This window comes from Rhinopithecus roxellana, chromosome 1, assembly GCF_007565055.1.
Source record: "Rhinopithecus roxellana isolate Shanxi Qingling chromosome 1, ASM756505v1, whole genome shotgun sequence".
Classification (NCBI taxonomy): domain Eukaryota; kingdom Metazoa; phylum Chordata; class Mammalia; order Primates; family Cercopithecidae; genus Rhinopithecus; species Rhinopithecus roxellana.
In genome coordinates this window covers 70,210,875-70,233,854 of record NC_044549.1, presented here as the reverse complement: position 1 = coordinate 70,233,854, position 22,980 = coordinate 70,210,875, and the positions used below count along the sequence as shown (strand labels likewise).

Below are 22,980 nucleotides of genomic sequence, written 5' to 3'. Positions count from 1 at the left end.
TAAATGTTAACTTTTTTTTCCAAGTCTACATTTGTAGAGTTTTAGAGCATGAAGTTCAGATATAACATGGATATTATCATAAAGTGACACAATGAATTTCCATTTTTGAAAGTGAAAATATTTACAAGACTACTTCCATTTAAACGTTTATTTAGCAGTATTTTTCTGCTTCCAAAGAAGGTCCAAATGCAATTTCCTGTTGTAGCAAATCTCCCTTATAGGAGAAATCTTTTTTAGAAATCTTCTTCTCCCCCTATATGCCACGAGTTTATATATGCTGAGAAATTTTTAAATAAATATTGGAGAGGAAGATTGCTAAAGTAAAGGCTGGTGAGTGAAAAGAAAGAAAGAAGGAAAATCTGCCTAGGGTTCTGATTTAGATTTCACCAGTGTCTTCTTCAGGCCTCAGACAACATGCCACCAGCCCAAAAAGCACAGATATATTACAGCAGAGGCAGCAGATTCCCTAAAGCACGCACAGAGCTGGAAGAAGGAGAACACATACCATAAATTTTTCTAGAAAGTCTAGTATTGCTTTCACTTCCCTTGAGTCATTTAGGTTTCTGAAAACTAATCATCTCCCAGAAAAAATCTAACAGATGGTAAGACACTTTCACAGCCATAAAGAGATGTACACAAAGGGTTAAGAGGCTTAGAAAAAGTACATTGTCCAGTCAATTGCTAGTCCGTTCCAGAATAAGTCCTCTCTATCCACTTCCTTTTCATACGACATGGTCAACCACTCATCATCTTGGATCTTTTCTTGTCCTTGAAGTGTGGAGATGATAACACAAATCTCAGCAGAATAGAGAAGCATACAAGACCATGCCCATCTTCACACCCACACCGGAGAACAAGCTGAATGCATACACACGGATGTGTGGGGAGAAGAGGAGGTGACCATCCGTCCCTTCACAGCACGCTAACAATTTTGTCAAATGGCTCCTAAACATACTCAGACTGAGGTGGCGGGGGTGGGGGAGGACATCTTCCTATAGACACAGCAGGAACATGGCCTCTAGGCATTAAATTAACCAGCGGTTTCTTTGGCATGTTCTGAGTCGAGAACCCAAAGCTCATATGCTAAGGGGAGAGGAAAATTGCCTACTTGATAAAAATAAGAGGTATCTAACCTCTGAGCTCAGAGCTTGATTTTTGATGCCAGTTTGATAAGACTGGCAAATGCACTTCTTGGTAACAACATTGAGGCCAGTACGGGAGCACTGAGCACATAGCATGACTTAAGAAATGACAGCAGCATTAGGAAATGTGCTGCAATTTTAAAAGGCATAACAACCCTGTCTTCTGGTTACCCTAACCTGTGATGTTTATTTCCATTTCCCTTTAAAAAAACAAAAAAAAGCAAATCTTAAAAAAAAATAAATAAAACTCACAAAATCTTCAAGACCCAAACAGACTCTTTTAAGCAATAAAAAAGAAAAAAGCCTGTCTAAATTATTCTAAGTTTACCAGTTTGTGTGGGCAAGATGACATTTTAAGTCCACAGGGACAATTGTAGGTCCCTCCAACACCAGAGAAGCCTCAGAATGACCTTGCAAAACTAGTTCTTGGGCACAATTCCTGCCGTATACTATTTAGTTATAACCAGGGCAGAAAACAACACGGTTCCCCCTACAGTCATTTTTGCATCACAAATGGTTTCTGAGCATTTGGTTATTTTTAGAACTTTATACAGTGGAGTCTGCACAAAGCAAAAATAGATGTTTGCTTCATATAAAACTTGTAATGGGGTGGGTGTTGCTTGTTGTCCCAGACTCATTTAATACTGAGTTGAGATGGCTCCCAATATAGATTACCACTACCATCCCAAATATTCCTAAAAGAGGCTCATGGAGAATATGGCAAGCCACCTAAAACTGATGTAAAAGCAAGCACCATACACCATACTGGTCTGGGAAGATCAAAGAAGCCTTTCCTGGGAGTTTTTAACCCTACACCAGGGAGTGAAGCTCAGGAACAGAGACTAGCATAGCACCACAGCATCACTGTAGACGTGTTTCATCACGCGGGCTGCCTTCTGAAGAGGACAACACTCGCGTGGGCCTCTCTATAGCACACAAGGTGCTGACCTTGCCCAGTCCTCCTCTACCCTGCTGACACTGCCTCGGCAAAAGCACTCTCCAAGGTGGCTGGGCTGTCAGGGTAGATTTGGGTCCCTTCTAAGTGATCCTTGGAGGAATTACTTGGAGTTTTTTATCAGTATGTGAAACAAGTGGTATTTTAAGTTTCTGAAATGTTTGAGTTTGGTATGTGGAGGAGTCAGGATAGGTTTATATCCCAGGTCAACACAATTAAGTCTTATGAGTTATGGAGTTCAGAAGTAGAGAGGCTAGTTAACTGCTCTGGCACCTAATGTGATTGGTATTTACAGAAGAAATATTGGCTGCTCCAAGATGGAAACGTTCGCTCCTCCTGCCTGACATTACTCTTATTGGAGGAATCTGCTCAAGGGCGCCACTCACGCTGTGCCCCCACTGTATCCCTCTTCCCCAAGAGGCGGCCCCATTCAGCGATTGGCAGGTTTGGGAGAAGGACTAGGCATGCTCAGTATAGTCCCTGCGGTTTGCCCACTGAGGATCTGTTGTAATGGGCTTAGCAGCAGCAGCTCTGGCCCTGCAAGAGGTTGGGGACAAAGACCGTAGTGGAGGACTATGAACAACACACGGCGCAGCAAGGCAAAGGCCACATCCTTGACACGCTTTACCAGTGAGCTGCAGAACACAGGCACAGCAAGCTCTCTGCTGTTCATCTGTCACCTCCCTGTAACACTTGTTCTCCTGCCAGGGACATTAGGAGATTAGATGACTAGGCTAATTTGAACAATTGGCTTGGCAGTTCTTTACAAAACAAAATGTGGGGGATTTGTGGAGTTCTCCTGTCCTGCCCCCACTTTGAGAGGGTGATGTGGGTCATAAGGAATGGCTGGATGAGTTAAAAACCACTTGTCTGAACCAAAAGCCAGACGATTCCTTATTGAACCTAAAACTTAAACTTCCTCCTCACTTCTGAATGCTTAATGTTTATATCCTCCATCAAGGGCACTTGAACCATATATGCTTTAAAAAAAATAATACAGGTTTTCTTAAGGCTGAATTTAACATTCAAAATACAGTTAGATCTAATTGTGCAATACAGATATAATATGCCTGGAATCTTTGGGGGATGGGACTATAAAGAAAATGCAATGAAGGAGAACAGTCCCACAAAGTCTCTGCCTGACCCTGATTCAAACAGCAGCAGAAAGAACCCATCATGCCATCTGATAATGCCAATTTTCAATTCTCTATCATTAAAACAAACAAAATCCCTGGCTCAATACACTGTCTAAAATGAGCTTTCCAACCGAAAGGAACCAAGATCAGTAACAGGCTTTCTATTTAAAGGGAAGCCACCAAAGATGGATCCACTCAACTGGTGATTGATTGACCAATATTTTCTTTCTCTAAGCAAAGCCAGAAACCAACAATTTCAGCGTCATTTAACCTGCAGGTAGAAAATTAATTTCCATGAAGATAGCTCTTGATCAGGTTACAGAATCTATATCATACGTCCTCTAATCTATTATTTTCAATGTTTAAGCTGTATAATACATGTTATACATATATACATATTCAGTGTTTAATATTTAACAAGTATTTAGGAATATTTATTGATATGAATAAGAAATTATGATCACAATTACATAACTAATATTTACAGGGGTCAGCAAATGCTCAATCCTATTGCTACAATGTAGTAGTAACAATGTTCTATGTACTATTATATACTTTACAATATTGTTTCATTTCATCATCAGAACAACACATCTTTTAGAAGAAGAACTTGCAGCTGGAAGAGGTTAAGTAATCTTCTCAATATCACACAGCTGATGAGCTATTGGGCTGGAACTCAGACCCAGGCAAAGTGACCCTGAGCCTACTACCTTAAGTCAACACCCAAATGGTGCTTCTTTGTATCAGAATGTTCAGGTCAGGACAGCCTCGCCTCAGAGCAAAATCAGCAATATCACATGGGTCAACGGAATTTTTGTTCTACTCAGTATTTTGGAAGCCTCAGAATGACAAGATAAAAAAAACAAAAGATGCCTTGACCCCGTGGGTCCCCCTCTCTCAATAACAATATGAGGTTCACTGTTTACTTCGTTTGCTATACGTCTACATGAACCAGTGTAAGGGCTGTGTGTTCACACAAGATAAAACCTAAAATAACTTAAAAATCAACAATAAGAACAACTTTCAGAGGAGCAGTCATCTACCACTCCTTCATTGTTCCTCAGAAACTCAGCATGGCAATCATGAGCGCACCAACCATGTTTAGATCTTATACATAAACGCTAGTTAGAGGAGCACTTAGCACATGGCTCTATGAACAATGAAAACACTGAAGAAGCCCACCACAGAACACACAGGTCAGGCTAAGCACCAAAGCCCCTTCTGGCTGTGGAATATTATGAGTTCCACAATTCTCACTGGCAAAAAAAAAAAAAAAAAAAAAATTATACATATATAAAAAACAATAAAAATCCTCACTGGCAAAGCAACTTGGAATAGCAACTTTGTTGTCAGAAACACAACTCCTCATTTGAATGTAGTGGCCAATACACAATGGAAGGAAATTAATCCATCAGGTCAAACTGAACCGCTCCCTCCTAAGATTTTTGCATTCTCTGATGCTGTCACTCAAAAGAAAAGACAGGAAAAAAGATCACTCTAGAAACCAAAAAATAAAAAAGTGGCAGAAAAAAACTGTTTTCTGTAGAATCTTACATAATTTAGTTTTTAACCTCATATCAAACCATTTTTAAAAAGAAACATGCCTACACAAGAGCTCAATTTATTCACTTACAACCTTTAAAAAGCCCAATGGTGTCAAGCATTACAGCAATCTGAAAGTAATCCTTTTTCTCTTTTTGCTTGCTATAAACAAACTATGAGCTGGAAGGGCTAATATTTCAAGATGAGTATAGAATGTACAGTTTCACTGGCATTGGTTGCTGGATGAGCTTCAGGTAAAAATGCAACTATCCTTCAAGATTTTCTGTGCCAGCCTATGCTACCTTATGCAGTAATGTAAGATAGAGGTAGGGAAGAGCAGAACAAGAAACCAATATGGCCTCTATCCAAATAACTGCGGTTAGAGGATAGAGGACCCCAATCTAGACACCCCAGCCTCATTTCCTTTATCACGTTTGTCACACTTGTAATTACAGTCTGTTCTGCTATTTTGTGATAGTTGGCAAAGTCAAGAAATTTTGTTTTATCCAAAATGTTACCCTTTTTTCAGTGATGTAAAAAAGAAGCAGAGGTTACAGAGGACAGGACTTTCCATCATAAAGTTGTTTTTCTGGACAAATTTCAACAGCAAAGGTATTTTTGTAGTCATAATGCACCTTGCTATTATAAGCTACTATATATAGTAGGCCTTGTGACTATAAGCTGAAAAAATACAAATCAGTTGATCAACAGTAACAAAAACCAACCTGATCTCAATTTAGGAGATCTTCAGTGACCCAAAAGACGTCAGTATGGTTCACCTGCTAGCAACATCAGCTTCCCTGGAAGTTTGGTGAAATGCAGGGCACCTCATTTTTTATTCTAGACCCACAGAATCTGCATTTTTAACAAAAGCCCTGGGTGATGGCCTTGCAAATTAAAGTTTAAAAAGCACTGCTGTACAAGATCCAAATAAATCACAGCAGATAGCATTCAATGAAAGAACTCAGGGCCAACTAGCAAGCTGCCACTCAAACACTGCAGCTGTACAGAGAGCCGTGTGGCTTGTCGTGTGCCGTCGTGTGTCATCATGTGCCCAGGGCCCTCATTTCAATAAAAGTATATTCAGCAGGGGGGTTTGTGGAATGCAACTCTACCACATATAACTGGCAGTGTGGGGAACACAATTCATTGTAGGAAAAATTCCCACACTTGTTCTACAACTGATACCTTCATTAGATTGTCAACTCCCAAAGGCAAGGCGGTATTGATTTTTTTCTTCTTTTCAGCAGGATCCCGGGGTCTAGCCCAGGACTGGGTGTGTAGAGGAGGTGCTTAATAAGTTTTGATGAATAAACAAATAAGTGTTTATGACTCATCAGGAAACCTCTGAATTTCAGCCAAATCTCCGCTTATCCCTCATGAGTTACTTCCTCCCATTCCTCTCTCTTAAATGACAGGGTTGAATAGGAAGATAACCTTTAAGGTATGTTCCAGTCTCCACATGTTAAGGTGCAAATTATTCAAGAGTGATATTTTCACTTAAATATTGAATTCATTCTGAAGGCACCTGCAAATAAAAACATTAGCTATGGATTGCAGCATTCCGTGGATAACGGGCTCCTTTGCCATGACTCGTTTTGCCATCAGTCCCTCCAATGCTAGGAGCTGCCTGGCACATTTATTGCTTCTAGATAAATTTTCTTCTTCTGTCTCGGGAATGAGTCTGCCTCTTCACTGAATGCTATCATTTTTTACTTCTAAGCATTTGCTTCCCACCAATCCTGCCCTCTCTCCCTACCAAGACTCCTAGTCATCACTTCTCATGGTATTGTCTGAACCATCTACACCTAAACCTCTTTGTGAAGATCCGTAACCCCAGGCCTCACCTCAGACCTACAGAATCTGGGGGTGGGACCCAGGAATCTACATTTTTAACTTGTTACCAAGATATTCTTATGCACGTTCAGGTCTGGTTCCAACCTATTTGTCCAAAGACCAATTTGGGTACTATCTGCTCTAACAACTCCAATCGCCCATCAGTTCCATTCCCTATCCATCAGTTCCTTCTATGAGCTCAATCTACTTAACAGTAGGGAAATTCATTTTATACCACCTTGCAATGCTTGCTATATTAATTACTGCCTATTATGATTTTGTTCACTCATTATAAAGAAAAGAAATAATAAAACGACTTTAAGTCTCATTAGACTATAAATCTCATCACCAGCCACGATTTGTTTTTTTCTCTGAGACAGCATTTCAGTCTGCCACCCAGGCTGGAGTGTGGTGGTATGACCATGGCTCACTGCAGCCTCGACCTCCTGGGCCCAAGCAATCCTCCGGCCTCAACTACCAAAGTTGCTGGGACTACAGGCATTCATCACCATGCCTAGATAATTTTTTATTTTTTTGTAGAGATGAGGTCTCACTATATTGCCCAGACTAGTCTTGAACTCCTGGCCTCAAGGGATCCTTCTGCCTCGGCCTCCCAAAGTGCTGGAATTACAGGCATGAGACACTACATCCAGCTACTGGCAACATTTTTTCTTTTTTTAATGAAGACATCAACTTTTTTTGGCCATTACTTTCTCACTGCTCTTACACAAACACACCCTCCTCCAACACAGGGTCACTGCCAGATCTTAATAATATTAAATATTTCACAATAACAAAACACATTGATGAGAAATGCACAGTCTTGTGTTTCAGCTCTTACTCATTCATCAATCTAGTTATCCATGCCAACAGTGAGACAGGTCTGGAGAGACAACCATCAATAAACTCCCTGAGGGTGATGATATTTAATATATTTTCTGCTTTTTAAGGCAACAATTTATCTTTCAAGCATATTTTAGCTTCCAAGCATGCTACCACAGAATCAGGATTGAACCCATTTACTCTGGTTTCCTCATATAAATCCTTATTCTATATGGAGGAAGCCAGGAAAAGATGATAGATAAATTCCATTTAAACCTTCTCTCTGGTTTTCCTCTATCCTCCCCAAAAGATGAGTGTGATCTCTTTAATTTGTGTTCCCATAATATGCTTTGCTTAATCTTGGCACTAAGTTGACTGTGTGATCTTCTATTTGAATATCTCCACCAGGTGATCTTCTTGCAGGTAGAAACTATGGTTGCTTTGTTTTCCTAAGCAAGTCTTTTTCACTAAAATATAACATATATGCAAGAAAAGTACAGAAGTCATAAGTAGAGAACCTGAATTTTCATAAAGGTACATGCATGTGTAAGCACCATCCAGTACAAAAAGCCAAACATCACTTGCACTCTAGGAGTGCCTCAGGGAGTGTCCCTCACCCTGCATTTGCAATCATCTTTGAATCTCTTGCAATTGATAGACCTCTGGCTACCTACCCAAAGACGCCAGAAGCCTGCAGATCCATTTTAATTATTGTTGCTTCTAACAGACTACTAAGACTGAAATAGACTTCTCCAGGCCATGAGGCGGTATGAACAGGCAAAGTTGATGTTCCAATCCTATGACATTATCACTGTGACTGACGCATCAGAAGCTCTCTCCCACAGCATGGAAGACCATTTAAGGTAGAAGTACTCTGCTCAGCAAGCGTGTGCAGATCCTTTAGAATTAACTGACTGTTTCCATCAGAATAACTTCACCACAAACCCAGCTGGGGGAAAACAAAGCTGTTATACATGATTCTAATCCCAGAGCCCCAAAGTACAGGAGGATGCCAGTATGATCCCAAACAAACTGGGAAGAAAAGGCCATTGTTTTTTGATATTTTGGTATATTTTACAAGGACAGTAAGAGGAGATTCTATTATATAATTCACAGATTTGTCAACCGACCATCTCCCCTGCAGGAGGAATTTCTGGCTTTGCTTTAGAATGCTTTAAAATCAATTTCCAGCATTCATTGTGCAAATGAAGCACTGTCCTCACATTACAACAGGAAATGTGACTGCAGGTAATAAGGAGCAGCCAAGACTCAGGAAGGATGATCTGGAGCCAAAAGGGCAGAGGCAAATAATTCCCATCAATCCCTGAATTGTTTTCTTCAATAAGAGGCTGAAACAAAACAAAACAAAACAAAACAAAACAAAACAAAACAAAAAAAAAGAACAAGAAGAAGAAGAAGATGAGGCATCTATACTTTCCCACTTAGACCTCATGAATGATAACAGCCCATAAATTATTTCTAGCTGGAGAAATTGGCTAGAAATGGTAGACAGATTATAGCACTTTCCTGGGCAACCACCCCCACTTGAGGCACCATGTGTACATGGGGTACCTCTGTCACCATGGCCAAAGCTGCTTAGACACAAGACCACAAAATATTATTTTACACACTCATTCCACAAATATTTATTGAGCATCTTTTAAGTATCAGACATTCTTCCAGATGCTGAGATAGAATCCCTGTATTCATGGTGTTTACATTCTCTTGGGGGAAAGAGCCATAAGAAAGTCACAAATAAATACAATATGATGTCAGACAGTGGCAAGTGCACAGAGAAAAAAGAAAACAGGGTAAGAGAATAGAAAAAGTTGACAGTGAGTGCCTTTTTAGAGAAGGCTGTTTGCAGAGGCCCCTGTGAAGGGCAAATGTCTGTGAATACAGTCACCAGGCTGAGGAAACAGTGAGTGCAAAGGCCCTGAGGCAGGGACAATAGAGCCACTCAGGCTGAGGAAACATCGAGTGCAAAGGCCCTGAGGCAGGGACAATCTTAGTGTGTTGACAGCAACTACAAACAGCAGTGTCTGAAGCCAAGCAAGCAAAGGAATGAGAATTTTTAAGACACTGTAAACCAAGGAAACAACTTTGAATTTTATCCTCAGTGTGTGATGGGAGTCATGAGAAAGTTTTAAGCAGAGAAATGACAATATGTAGCTTATATTCTTAAATTACTACTCTGGTTGTTCTATGGAGATCAGACTATGGGCGGGGGGGGGCGCAAGGATTGAGACCAGGAGACCAGTTAGAAGACTAGTATCATGGTCCAGACAAGAACCAATGGTGACTCGGAAAAAGGTGACAGTGATAGATGAGAAGCAGTCAGATATAGGATATATTTCAAATGTAAGTCAAGAGGATTTACTGAGGGACTAGATTAGGGCATGAAAGAGAGAAGCCAAAAAAAGACTCCAAGGTTTGGATAGATATGGAGAAATTAGAACCCTTGTACACTGTTGATGAGATTATAAAACGAAACAACTGTAATGGAAAACAGTATGGAGTTTCCTCAAAAAATTAAAAGTAGAGCTACTATATAATCCAGTAATTCTAGTTCTGGTATATAGCCAAAGAAATTAAAAGCAGGGTCTCAAAGAGATTTGCACACCCATGGTCATAGCAGCACTAATCACAATCGTCAAAAGGTAGAGGCAACCCAGATGCCCACTGATAAAAGAATGGATAAACCAAACATGGTGTACACATACAGTGGAGTATTATTTCACCTTAAAAAGGAAGGAAATCATATTACATGCTACAACACTGATGAACTATTAAGACATTCTGCTATGTGAAATAAGCCAGTCACAAAAACACAAATACAATATGACTCCACTTACATGAGGTATCTAAAGTAGTCAAATTCATAGAAGCAAGAATGTAGAATGGTAGTTACTAGGGGCTGGGAAGAGCAGGAAAAGGGGACTTATTGTTTAATGCGAACAGAACTTCAGATTTGCAAGATGAAAAAGTTCTGGAGATCTGTCTCACAACAACGTGAATACGCCTAACACTACTGAACTTTACACTTAAAAATGGTTAAGATGGTAAATTTTGCATTATGTATTTTTACCACAATTTTTAAAAAATGAAACTCACATTATCTATTGTGCTCGTGATATCAGTAAATAAAAATAGGAAGCATCCTAATTAGCAAGACATTAAAGATCTATTTTACTTCATCAGTGTCACATGAAGCTTTCAAATTTGCTTTCATTAATAACATATATACTGTATTAGAACTATAATATATGCAGTATAATTTTAAAGTATTAATATTTAACCAAGGATTTGACTCCAAGGTTTAAATAACTGGGTAACTGAAACTGCCATTTACTGAGAAAAGACTGGGAGAGGCAAGTTTATGAGGAGGAAATCAAGTGGTCTATATTGGGTATAAGTTTGAGATGCCTATGAGATATATCCCAATGGAGATGTGGAGTAGGATGTAGTGTATGTGAGTCTGGAGTTCAAGAGAGAAGTCTAAGCTGACAACAGAAACTTATGAGTCTTCAGCATTAAGACAGCATTTAAAGTCATAGGACTGGACCAGCTCAATAAGCAAAGTAAAGAAAGAGATGAAGACTGAGCACTCGGCCTTAGGAGACTCACAAGTAGACTTAGGAATAACCAACTCACGAGCTAGGATTTAGGGATATGAATTAGACTCAGTGAGGTCTAATTCATATCCCTAAATTCATAGTAGGTGCTTGAGCCACAAAACTGCATAAAATTAAAGTTGATGTGGCCACAAAGGGTCATAAGAGTGGGGAAGGGGGCAGAGGGGAAGAAAGAGAGAGGAGCAGAGCTGAGAGAAGGGTCTTAAAGTCTAACATCTAGCAGTCCCAGTTCTGGTGAGACCTGCCCATTCTAGGTTTCCTATTTTTATAGGCCTGTGAGCTTGCCTGTTCTGTTTATGGTAATCCTCAAGTAACTTGAGTGGGTTTCTGTTCTTTACCCCCAAATATTCCCTGATGAAGGCCTAAAGAAGGGAGACAACACGTGTGGTAGTAAGAAGTGAAATCAGGCTGGGTGTGGTGGCTCACACCTATAATTCCAGCACTTTAGGAGGCCCAGGTAGGAGGACTGCTTGAGCGCAGGAGTTCAAGACCAGCCTGGGCAACACAGCAACTGTACATAAAATTTTAAAAACTTAACCAGGTGTGGTAACATATGCCTGTAGTCCCAGCTACTCAGGAGACTGAGGTGGGAGGATCGCTTGAGCCCCAGAGGTCAAGGCTACAGTTAGCTGTGATCACGTCGCTGCACTCCAGCCTGGGTGACAGAGCAAGATTCTTTCCAAAGACAGAAAAGAAAAAGAAGAAAAGAGAAGAGAAGAGAAAAGAGAAAAAAAGAAAAAGAAGTGAAACTACTTGTTATCAATAAAAATTCTAAATCTTATGTGGTGAACTGCATCATTTAGCCCCAGCTCTTCACTCTTCCTTGTATCCATGCCCTCTGACATGAAACGCTGTAATGCCAATTGACCATAGGTGGGCTAGCAGGCTCTGCCCCTTGACTTCAGACTCAGCCCAAAGAGACATGCTTTGGTCAGCAGACATGTCACAAACAAAGCCTTTATGGACTTGTGCACTGGGCTTGCTCTCTAGAGCCGCTGTCATTGCCACAACGCTGGAGAATGAGAGACAGATGGAGCAGAGCCAAGCCATTCAGTCACCTCACTCTGTCCAACAGCAAGCTAACCCTCAGGCACATGGGCAAGCTCACCCAAGATCAGCAGAGCCTCTGTGACCCAGACACACATACAGAAAAAACACTTCTTGTTGTGTCTCCCTGAGGTTTTGGAACTGCTATGTGGCAGAGATAACTGATGGATCATATATAAAAACACACTTGGAGTTGATCAACTTTTTTCTTATCCAGTTATCACCACTGATAAGTGGGGACAACTTGGCTTCCCAAAATGGCCAAATATGGACAGAAAGTAATTGATAGAGCAAGAAAACGGAGCTTTAAAAAAATGTAGATTATACAGAACGTGTATCTATCTATCCACAGCTACTGTAGAATTAAATATCATTTTAAGGTTTATTGTAAAATAAATATAAATAAGCAAAATAATACAGAAGGCTATCAGGCATTCGGATTCTCCTATTCATGATTTGCTGTACAGGTGGTTAAAAACTAAAAAACCAGTCTCTTGTTTCCTTTTAAGAAACAGTCTTTAATTCTTGTAGCATAAAAACATTATTCATCTTCAATGAGTGGTTACATGGTCTACTTGTACTTGTTAGGTCAGAAGTACACTGGCTTCCAAAAGCATTACTTAGAGGATGATTTTTTAAATACACTCACATTAGCATTGCTTTCTTAAATGCTATTCACAGATTATAAGAAATTTTTAACACAGAAATGGCTATTTTATGAGAAGTGTAAATGTTCATGATGAAATGAAATTAACATTTCAGTAGTGTATCCTCTTAATTTGATATCATGAGGCTCAGGAACTTAAGAAGTTTGAAAGAAGTCTAATGACCTCACATTTGCCTCAGATAAAGTTTGAAACCTAGTCACATTTTCTTTCAGCAACTATATTTGTTTTCCATACTGAAATAGTAAGCCTCAAAGTATGAGTGTAAAAATACGCAATTCTCCAAAGTGAAGGGTAGCACAATTGTGGCTATTATACTTGGGACTCATTAACTCAAGAATATCAGTAAATACCAGCCCTCCACCAACCAACAGTTTAAAAATGTTAAACTCCCACAAGAAGTTCTTTCCTTGAACCTGAATACAATTGTCTTAGGTCTTTAACAGCCATTCAAAAAAATTAAATATGCATAAATGCATTCAACAGTTGGTCTTCAAAACCCACAGCTATTATAGAGTTCAATGTGAACAAAGTTTAAGGTTAAGAACTGATTTCTAAAACTATGCAACTCCCATGATAAGCTGGAAGATCTGTTCTCAAATACCAGAACACTCATGCACCCTTTTAAAGACATCTCTAAAACAGCTGTGTTACCTATGCTTGCAAACACATGGCATCATTGCTTCCCAGTTTTTAGATCATAGGTTCCAGGATCCCTCTTACCACACAAGAAAGAAAGTAAAAGGCATTTCTAAAAGACATCAGAGATTTGAGTTTAAGAGCCTTTAGTTTACAGATGAGGTCAACACAGAGGATCAGCAATGCACAAGCTTGTCACACACCGTTTCGTATGTTGATGCTCAATGTTCATTTTTCCACAGAAAAGGAAGTCATAAAAATGATTTGACTTATAAAAACATAAAACATCATTTGTTTATAAATCTATGAACATACTGTTATACTGTTAGAATACTAGAAACTGTTTTAAAATGTTTTAAAAATCAAATTTTATATGGCTAAATATAAGGAAACACATCTTCCACACTGTCACCACAATTAACTTTCTTTAAAATAAAAACAAGGCAAATTTAATGATGTCACTTTCCAGCTTAAAAACTTTCATGGGATCCCCCTGGATTCTACGAGATAAAAGTCCATGTACCTTGAAGAGAGCAAAAAAGAACCTGCCCCATTCAGAGAGTTTGGATACTTGTCTCCACCCAAATCTCATGCTGAAATGTGATCCTCAGTGTGAGGGGTGGGGCCTGGTGGGAGGTGATGAATGGAGTGAGTTCTCTAGAGATGTGGTCATTTAAGAGCGTGTGACCCCCCTCCCCATCCTTCTCTTGCTCCTGCTTTTGCCATGTGACATACCTTCCACCATGACTAAAAGTTCCCTGAGGTCTCCCCAAAAGCTGAGCACATGCCAGCACCATGCTTATACAGACTGCAGAACTGTGAGCCAATTAAATCTCTTTTCTTTATAAATTGCCCAGTCTCAGAGGTATTTCTTTATAGCAATGCAAGAAAAGCCTAATACGCTCATAGAGCCCTCATCAACATTTTCAGCCTCAACTGGAACCATACCTGCCTGACACCTGGCTCCCTCTATTCCAGCCACACAACATGGCTCATTCCTTACTCAAAATTCCTTGATTTTGCAGGCTGCGTTACCTTTGCTGGAGTGCCTCTGTCCACCTAGTCACTATCTATCCATGTGGCAAGACCTTCAAATCTTGAAGCCATCCCTGCCTTCTTAGCCCAGACACACCTCCTCTTCCCACACAGCTCCTCATATTACCAGCTACACTTCACATTGTCAATTAGTTATTCACACAACTATCTGCCCCTCTTGGGTGAGGTTAGCTCCAGGGCAGAAATAATGCCTTAATCCAACTTGGGATCCCCTGGCACCTGGCACATAATAGGTGTTCAGCAAAGCTCTGTGGAGTAACCAGAAGCAAAGGGGAGAAGAATAAAAGAGAAGTTAAAATAGAAAAAGATGAAAGCATGCAGTCCTAAAAGACAGTAAGGATCTCAGCAGTGGAGTACACCTAGTTTTTACTTTGCCTCAGTTCACCCCAAAGTTTTTGATTTTGTCTTCTGAGGTTCTCCGAAACAACATCACTAGCTACCACAAAGTTTTAATACAAACTCTATGTAATGACCCTGGCCTCCAGGGCCCAACTATGTAAAAATCACAGACTCTTAATCTCCTTCCCTTCTCAGGTCTGTGCCTTCAGGCTCCCCCACCTTCACCCTACTACACGGACTTTGGCATAGATTTCCAGTGACCACATACCTGATAAATCTAATGAGAAGCAGTCTCACCTCTGTTATTTGACTTATTGGGAGTGATGATAGTGTCTATCATTGAACCTCTCACACCTTTAAGAACTAGCTCAAGGAGGGGCTCACACCTGTAACCCCAACACTGTGGGAGGCCAGGGCAGGTGGATCATCTGAGCTCAGGAATTCAAGACTAGCCTGGACAACATGGTGAAACCCCATCTCTACTAAAAGTACAAAAAAATTAGCTGGGTATGGTGGCACATGCCTGTAGTCCCAGCTGCTTGTGAAGCTGAGGTTGGAGGATCATTTGAGCCCAGGAGGAGGAGGTTGCAGTGAGCTGAGATGGCACCACTGCACTCCAGCCTGGGTGGCAGAGTAAGACCCTGTCTCAAATAACAACAACAAAAAAAAACTAGCTCAAGTGTCACTTCCTCTGTAAAGCCTTCCATGACCCACCCTAGCCCCCAAGTCCACTGCACATGGTTGACTATTATCTTCGTTTGCCTATCTCTAACCTCAGTTTGGACATGGAGTCTAACATGTTCTATGTTATACTGCAAACCACTATCAACATGTCTCCTTTCCCACAATAATTTAAGTGGCAAGAAAAAAGGAGTTGATCTTCTTAGGCTTTATCTTCCCCCCTCCAACCTGGAGCATTACACAAATTCAACAAGGAATTACTCCATTAGCAATCACATCTTTTCTCCTGATCACTAGTGCTTCAGGAATGGATAACAGTAAGAGCGAAAGAAAAATAGACAACAAAGTATGAAATTGTCCAGTGTTACCCAGGTAAGAATTGAAGGCGAGACTCCACTTCTCTTCAATTAATGCTAATTGAACACATTACAGACCACACCCTACGAGCTTTCCACATATCAACTTAATCCTCACAACATTCCAATGAAACAGACATTATTATCCCCATTTTACAGATGGGGAAACTGAGGCAAAGAGATTAAATGTCTTTCTTGAGGTCATACAAGTCATAAGTGGCACCGCCAGGATTCAACTCAGGCAGTCTTAACCTACATTGCATTACCTCTCAAGATACACACCTAGGAGAAAGACTGTGGAACGGAAGATTGCCTAAGCTGAACAGAGAAAGAGAGAGGAAAAGAAGAGAACATGATAAACACTCAACTCTCCTGAGGAGGAAATTAAGAGAAGGAAAACTGGTCCTGTCTGCTCTTGGTGCCAACAGAATATCTAGTAGTGGCCAAGGCCCATGCCCAGGTTGGCTGATTATAGGCCAGAGTTGCACGGGAACAATGAAGGGAAGGTGGAGGAAAGAATCTGCATTGCATTCAGGAGGTTAGGAACCTGGGAAACACCTCTATTTTTGCAGTGTGTTTAAGCATGTGTGTGTGTGTGTGTGTGTGTGTGTGTGTGTGTATGTTTCCCTGTTCACGCATCCTGGGCCAAAGAATCCTGGCTATTTCTCCCCACTCTCAACTCTGACCTGGCTCTGAACTCTAATTCTATCTGGCCTCACTTGGCTGAACTGACCCACCTATTCCTTACCTTTAAGCTCTTTATTTATTCAGAGCTGAGGTTCTAGGAGCTGATTCAACAGATAGAGGCTTGCTCATAGTAGAGACTGGAATAAAGGTCAATAAATTCTGGGAAAACAATTCCTGTGCAATAAACTACCACTCGTACATAAAGTCAGAGTTCATTAAGGTAACTGTCCATCTGAAAAGCAATGATTAGACTCACGAGTTGAGGGTGGCTCTTAGAAGATCTATCCAACAGGAGAAGGAATGAATACAGCCTTGGAAAAATCTGAGGTTCAGTTTTCAATTTGGCTCTGAATTTGGCTTATGGATTCTTACAAGTCACTGATACTTGTCCTCTGAATTTATAGATCTCCTCTCCATCTCCAACATACTTTTATGCAGTTCATTTGAGGATATGTTACAGCTCATTGTACAGGGATTTGGCTACCAGGAAAAGCAATGGGCAAGACGGGGCCAGCATTACACCACTCAGATTCATTAGGAGTGAAGCTGAACTTCCTGGCACAAACCTTACTTAGGTCAAAATGGCAATAAATGAAATGGACAAGGAAACAACTGCAGCCTAATGTTCTCAAACATCAATATCGCTTTTGATGTTAATATACTTAGTAGAACATGAAAATCACTTTTCAAACCAGTTGGACATTCATCTCCAAATTTCTGAAGTTGGGCTCACTTTAATTCCCTAGAAGTTGACATTTTAATTCTGTTTCAATATCAATCACATTTCTGCTTAGCAGAGAGTCAGTGGTTCAATTGTTTGTAGAATCCGATCTAGTTCAAAACAGAATTGGTAGCCATTCCGATCTTTGTCTTGGGGAGATAATCAATACAGCCTGCTCTCTGTGGGGACACGCTCTCCTGCAGGCCAAGGGGAGATGCTGACCCCAAGCAGGAAGGAGAAAGACTGTTTATTTCTTGGCACCAGGAGGCAAAATTTAATTTAACTTTAAGTGTCCATGAGCTTTTCATCCTCAAAGTGCTTCACAAATATTAACTAATTAATCTTCTCAGTACTGCTGCATATTACATAAGCTCTTTCAGGGATAAAGAACAAGGGAGGCATTGAATGGACCAGGTGGTAGAATTAGGAAGATAAGAAACTAACCTCACAGTGAGAAACCTTTTACCTGGAGGTGCTATTAGTGGTTAGGGCAGACTCCAGTGCTAGTGGTTGTGACTATTCTATCAATTCTAGCAGTTTAAAATCAGTAAGAAAAATAATGCTGAAACTAGGGCTGCGGTGATAATGAGCTGAAGGTTCTTTCTGGAATAAGCCTCAGTTCCCTCAACTGTCAAGTGAGGCTGCTTATAGAACAAACTCCAGAGGGTGCTTATGAGGAATCAACAAGGTGACACATTCAAGATCTTATCACAGAGGAGCCTACCAGTGCTCAGTATACACCAGCTGTTATTAAATAAAAAAGGGGCCATGGCTTCCAGGTGTCTGAGCAAAAAATAGGTTAAACAGCTTCAAAATGTTTGCAGGTATTGTCCGTATTTTCATTTGTAAGAGACAATGAATTTAGCCAAAGTGTATGCACCTCTTTCATGAGATGAACTGTGTCCCCCCTATAAAATTCCTATGCTGAGTGTTACAGCTCTTTTAGAATTTGTCTAGTGCTGGAAAACCCCTTTTTTAAACTCCTATGTTGAAGTCCTAACCCTCAGTAGTTCAGAAAGTGTCTCAGTCAGTTCAGGCAGCTGTAACAAAATATCATAAACTAGGTGGCCCATAAACAATAGAAATGCGTATCTCAGAGTTCTGAAGGCCTGGAATTCCAATATCAAGATGCCAGCAGATTCGGAGTCAGGTGAGGGCCCACTTCCTGGTTCACAGATGGCACCTTCTTGCTGTGTCCTCCCATGGTAGGAGGAACAAAGGTGTACTAATCCCCATCACCTCTCAAAGTCCCCAGCTCCTAACACTACCTTGGTTATCAGGTTCCAACATAGGAATTTCAGGACAAAAACATGCGGAATGTGACTCATTTGGTAATTCATTCATTACAGATGTCATTAAGATGAGGTCATACTGGAGTGGGGTGGGACCTATTCCAATATGACTTAGATTCTTATAAAAAGGGTACATTTGGAGAAGGCCACACATGCATAAAGAACACATGCAAACATGAAGGCCGAAGAAATAGAGCAGAAGCCAAGGAATGCCAAAGACTGCCTGTCAACCACCAGGAGCTAGGCAAGAGGCATGATGGATTTCTTCCTATGTCTTCAGAAGGAAGCAATCCTGGCCGAGCACGGTGGCTCATGCCTGTAGTCCCAGCACTTTGGGAGGCTGAGGAGGGTGGATCAGCTGAGATCAGGAGCTCAAGACCAGCCTGACAAACATGGTAAAACCCCGTCTCAACAAAAGTACGAAAATTAGCTGGACGTGGTGGTGCGTGCCTGTAATCCCAGCTACTCAGGAGGCTGAGGCAGGAGAATCGCTTGAACCCGGGAGGTGGAGGTTGCAGTGAGCCAAGATTGCACCACTACACTCCAGTGTGGGTGACACAATGAGACTCCATCTCAAAAAAAAAAAAAAAAACAAAAAAAAACCAATCCAGCTGACACTTTAATTTAGGTGACACAATAAATTTCTGTCATTCAAGCCATTTAGCTTGTGGTACTTTGTTGCAGCAACCCTAGCAAATGAATAAAACCTCTATATATGATCAGTTTTGCTTAATAAACAACCATGAACCCGCCAAATCCTGCACACAAGCACACTGGTCTGTGGAGTCACAGGTACTCAAAAGTATCCTGAATGAAAAAATCTAGCACCATTCAATCTTGATGCCAAAGAGAGTAAAGGGAGCACTGGACATCAACACAACTCAGGGTACCAGAATCAAGCACTCTGCAATTTGGTAGGAAATCAAATTTTTGTCACCCAAACTTTACGTGGCTTATAAAAACCCAACTTATGTGATAATTCTCAATATGCATAAAGACAGGACAAATTTTTTTTTTTTTTTTTTTTTGAGACAGGGTCTCGTTCTGTCACCCAGGCTGGAGTGCAGTGGTGTGATCACAGTTCACTGCAGCCTCGACCTCACATGCTCAAAAAATTCTCCTACCTCAGCCTCCCATACAGGTATGCATCACCATGCCCAGCTAATTTTTTTCATTCTTTGTAGACGGAGGGTCTCCCTATGTTGCCCTGGCTGGTCTTGAACTCCCGGGCTCAAGCAATCCTCCTGCCTTGGTTTTTCGAAGTGCTGAGATTACAGGTGTGACACCCAGCCAACAAATTAATTTTTACATGGTCTTCACTACTCCTGAGGTATGCATAGGCCAAGACACACCAATTGGCTCCCTGCTGTTCAGCTTTCTTACTGTTTCTCCAACACCACACGTACCTACATCATGGCTTTTACCCTTGGTGTTCCTGATGCTAGCATACCATGTCCCCATAGATACATGTGGCCAGCTCTTCCTAAACTTGTAAGTGTCAATCCCTATGTTACCTCCTCCAGAAGATCTCCCCAACTGCCCTATCTAGTGCTGGCCCACCCATCCCACCCCCAGTCATGCCCCATCACATCCCCTTTATTTTATATTCTTTCCAGTGTTTATCACTCTGATGTAATCTTGTTCATTATGTATTGTTTGCTTCTCGGTGTTTCACTCCACTAGAATGTAAGTTCTATGAGGGCAGAGACTACATCTGTCTCACTCAACACTATCTCCAGTGCTTGGCATGGTGCACAATGCACTGCACAAACTTGATATTTTTTGAATGAATGCGTACCACCTTCAAAGGTGAGTCATTTTTAGCTAAGTGCAAAGTCTTGCAGTTTATTCAAGGGAGAACCAATAGCCGGTGCAATTATAAGATCCTGGAAAATCTCAACATACAGGGTTGGCAAATCTAAAACCTGAGATATTGGTAATGCATATTTAAATGATCCCTACTATAAACAATTTGCTTAATGTAATATAAACATGCCAGATAGTCCTTCCTAAGTAATCCTAGTGTAAACAATTAGTCCAACTGCTTCACTCACTATCTTTTTGCACATACTATCAGTAAAATAGTATATGCAAACAAAACAAATAAAATTAAAATTAAGAAATCACAAGCCAACCTTTTAATAAAACTGGGACTATTACAATCCAAAATGCTAACCTACTTGTTGCAACTTAACATTATTGTCTAATAATTTTTCTTATAAAAAATAGAAATTGAGAATTATTTTTAGAATAGCAGATATTTTGATGAGCTGTATCTAAATTCCAATCTTTTACAGCAGGCTTGTCCAACCCACGGCCCAGGACGGCTTAGAATGCAGCCCAACGCAAATCTGTAAACTTTCTTAAAACATTATGAGATTTTTTTTTTGCATTTATTTATTTAAGCTCATAAGCTGTTGTTAGTGTATTTTCCATGTGACAATTCTTCTTCTAACATGGCCCAGGGAAGCCAAAAGATTGGACACCCCTGTTTTACAGGTTCAAAAAGTAAACAAATGTTAAAGACAAAATTGAATAAATGTCAATGGCCTAGGAGCTCAATTCAACTTGTCTAAATCATTCCTCTAAGAAAAATAGCCATCCTGAGTCATGAGCTCTGAATCCTCAATGTGACCTTTAGAGCAAAACAAATAGTTATCTGTTTATATTTTAAAATAGTTATTGGCAGGTCTATCGCTTATGTTATTTTAACCCACGTTAAATTAAAAAATAAATCCTTTAAGTCATTCAGGTTAAACCATGAATATTACAAACCAATGCTATGGATTAAAAATAATAATAATAAAGAAGTCCCCAGACCAATTTACCACCACCCCAAATCCACTCAGATCCAAAAATCAGAGTTAAATTAACTAATATACATTCTTTCTTATTTTCTCCTTTCCTCTTCTTTTTGGCCTATATTGAGCATTGGACCCAAAAAAGTAAGTTTGAACCTAGAAATGTAGTGAGTTTCAGTTCTTAGGACACATATTACATAAAATTATGTATTTGCAAAAGTCAAAAAGTTTAAAACTCCACCCCTTACCTGCCAAAAAAAAAAAGTTGGAAAGCTGGTCAAATCAAGCTGGGATTTCTTGAGCCATTATTAACCATTTGGTCACATTATCATTATCAGTCACTGGAATTGGTCTTATATTTTTAGGACAGTACAGGTAGACAATGGGAAATTCCATGTCGTCCTTCTCCATTAGGGCAGCTGCTGCATTTGTTAAGATGGAATTTCACTCTCATCATTATCAATTACAGGAAGAATCAGCTACTAGGCCAAGCAGATCATCTCATTTCATATGAGACTACTTATTCAAAACGACCCAGCACTTACAAACACATACTACATTCAGATAATCAGCAAATCACAGCTAACCAGGTCAGCTGCTGAAAATAAATCAGGAGACATTAAACCCAAGCTTCTCCTCCTCGTTCTATGGACATCTCCAGCAGAATCAATGAACACAGGACCTAAGTCATCAGCCTACATCCTCAAAGCAGCAAGGGGCCATCTTGAAATCAATTCATTGGCCTCCAAATTGTCTAGGATCCTGGATTCAAAGCACCTATGTTTTAGCAAAATTCTAAAGGTTAAAAGAACACCAACAAAAAGCCAATCAAATGAAGATAGAGTTCTAGAGCATTCACTAACCACTCAGTCACGTTATAAGCTGCTGTCGCCTCTATGTCTTCCCTCCATGAGACCCTGGGGATAGATTAAGTGGCAGAGGCTAAATTACTGTATCTACTACTCACATGCTAAAGTTAATCTGTTCCTCCAGAACTGTTCAAGAAGATTCTTTCAAGGCTGTAATGTGACTAACATTTTTTTCTTTCTCCTTGAAAGAAAAAATCCAAATCCAGTTCTCTCTTCTTCCAGAGAAAGCTTAATACGAAAGTCGCCTCTTATGCTTCTGGATTATTCCATAAACACATGATTTAAAGAAAGAAGGAAAAAGCAAATACTATTCAATTTGGTTTTTCCTTCTTTCTTTAAAAATAGTAGTCAGGGGCCGGGCATGGTGCACGCCTGTAATCCCAGCACTTTGGGAGGCCGAGGCGGGCGGATCACAAGGTCAGGAGATCGAGACCATCCTAGCTAACACAGTGAAACCCCATCTCTACTAAAAATACAAAAAATTAGCCGGGCGTGGTGACGGGTGCCTGAAGTCCCAGCTACTCCGGAGGCTGAGGCAGGAGAATGGCGTGAACCCAGGAGGCGGAGCTTGCAGTGAGCCAAGATTGCACCACTGCATTCCAGCTTGGGCGAGAGAGCGAGACTCCATCTCAAAAAAAAAAAAAAGTAGTCAGGAAGTTAATATAAACATTCAGCATTAAGAACTCTACAAAATAATAAATAATGTATATGTAATACCATCAATAAAATTTTATTACCTTTTAAAAAAAAATCTACATA

The 22,980-nt window shown here is 40.3% G+C and overlaps 1 protein-coding gene and 1 pseudogene across 4 annotated transcripts in view; one reads left to right on the top strand and one right to left on the bottom strand.

Moving 5' to 3' along the window:
- The window catches only part of ITPR1 (inositol 1,4,5-trisphosphate receptor type 1), a 353,524-nt gene that overhangs the window by 262,664 nt on the left and 67,880 nt on the right, over nt 1–22,980 (bottom strand). The window lies entirely within an intron of this gene.
- On the top strand, nt 18,186–18,231 carry LOC115892159 (annotated as a pseudogene).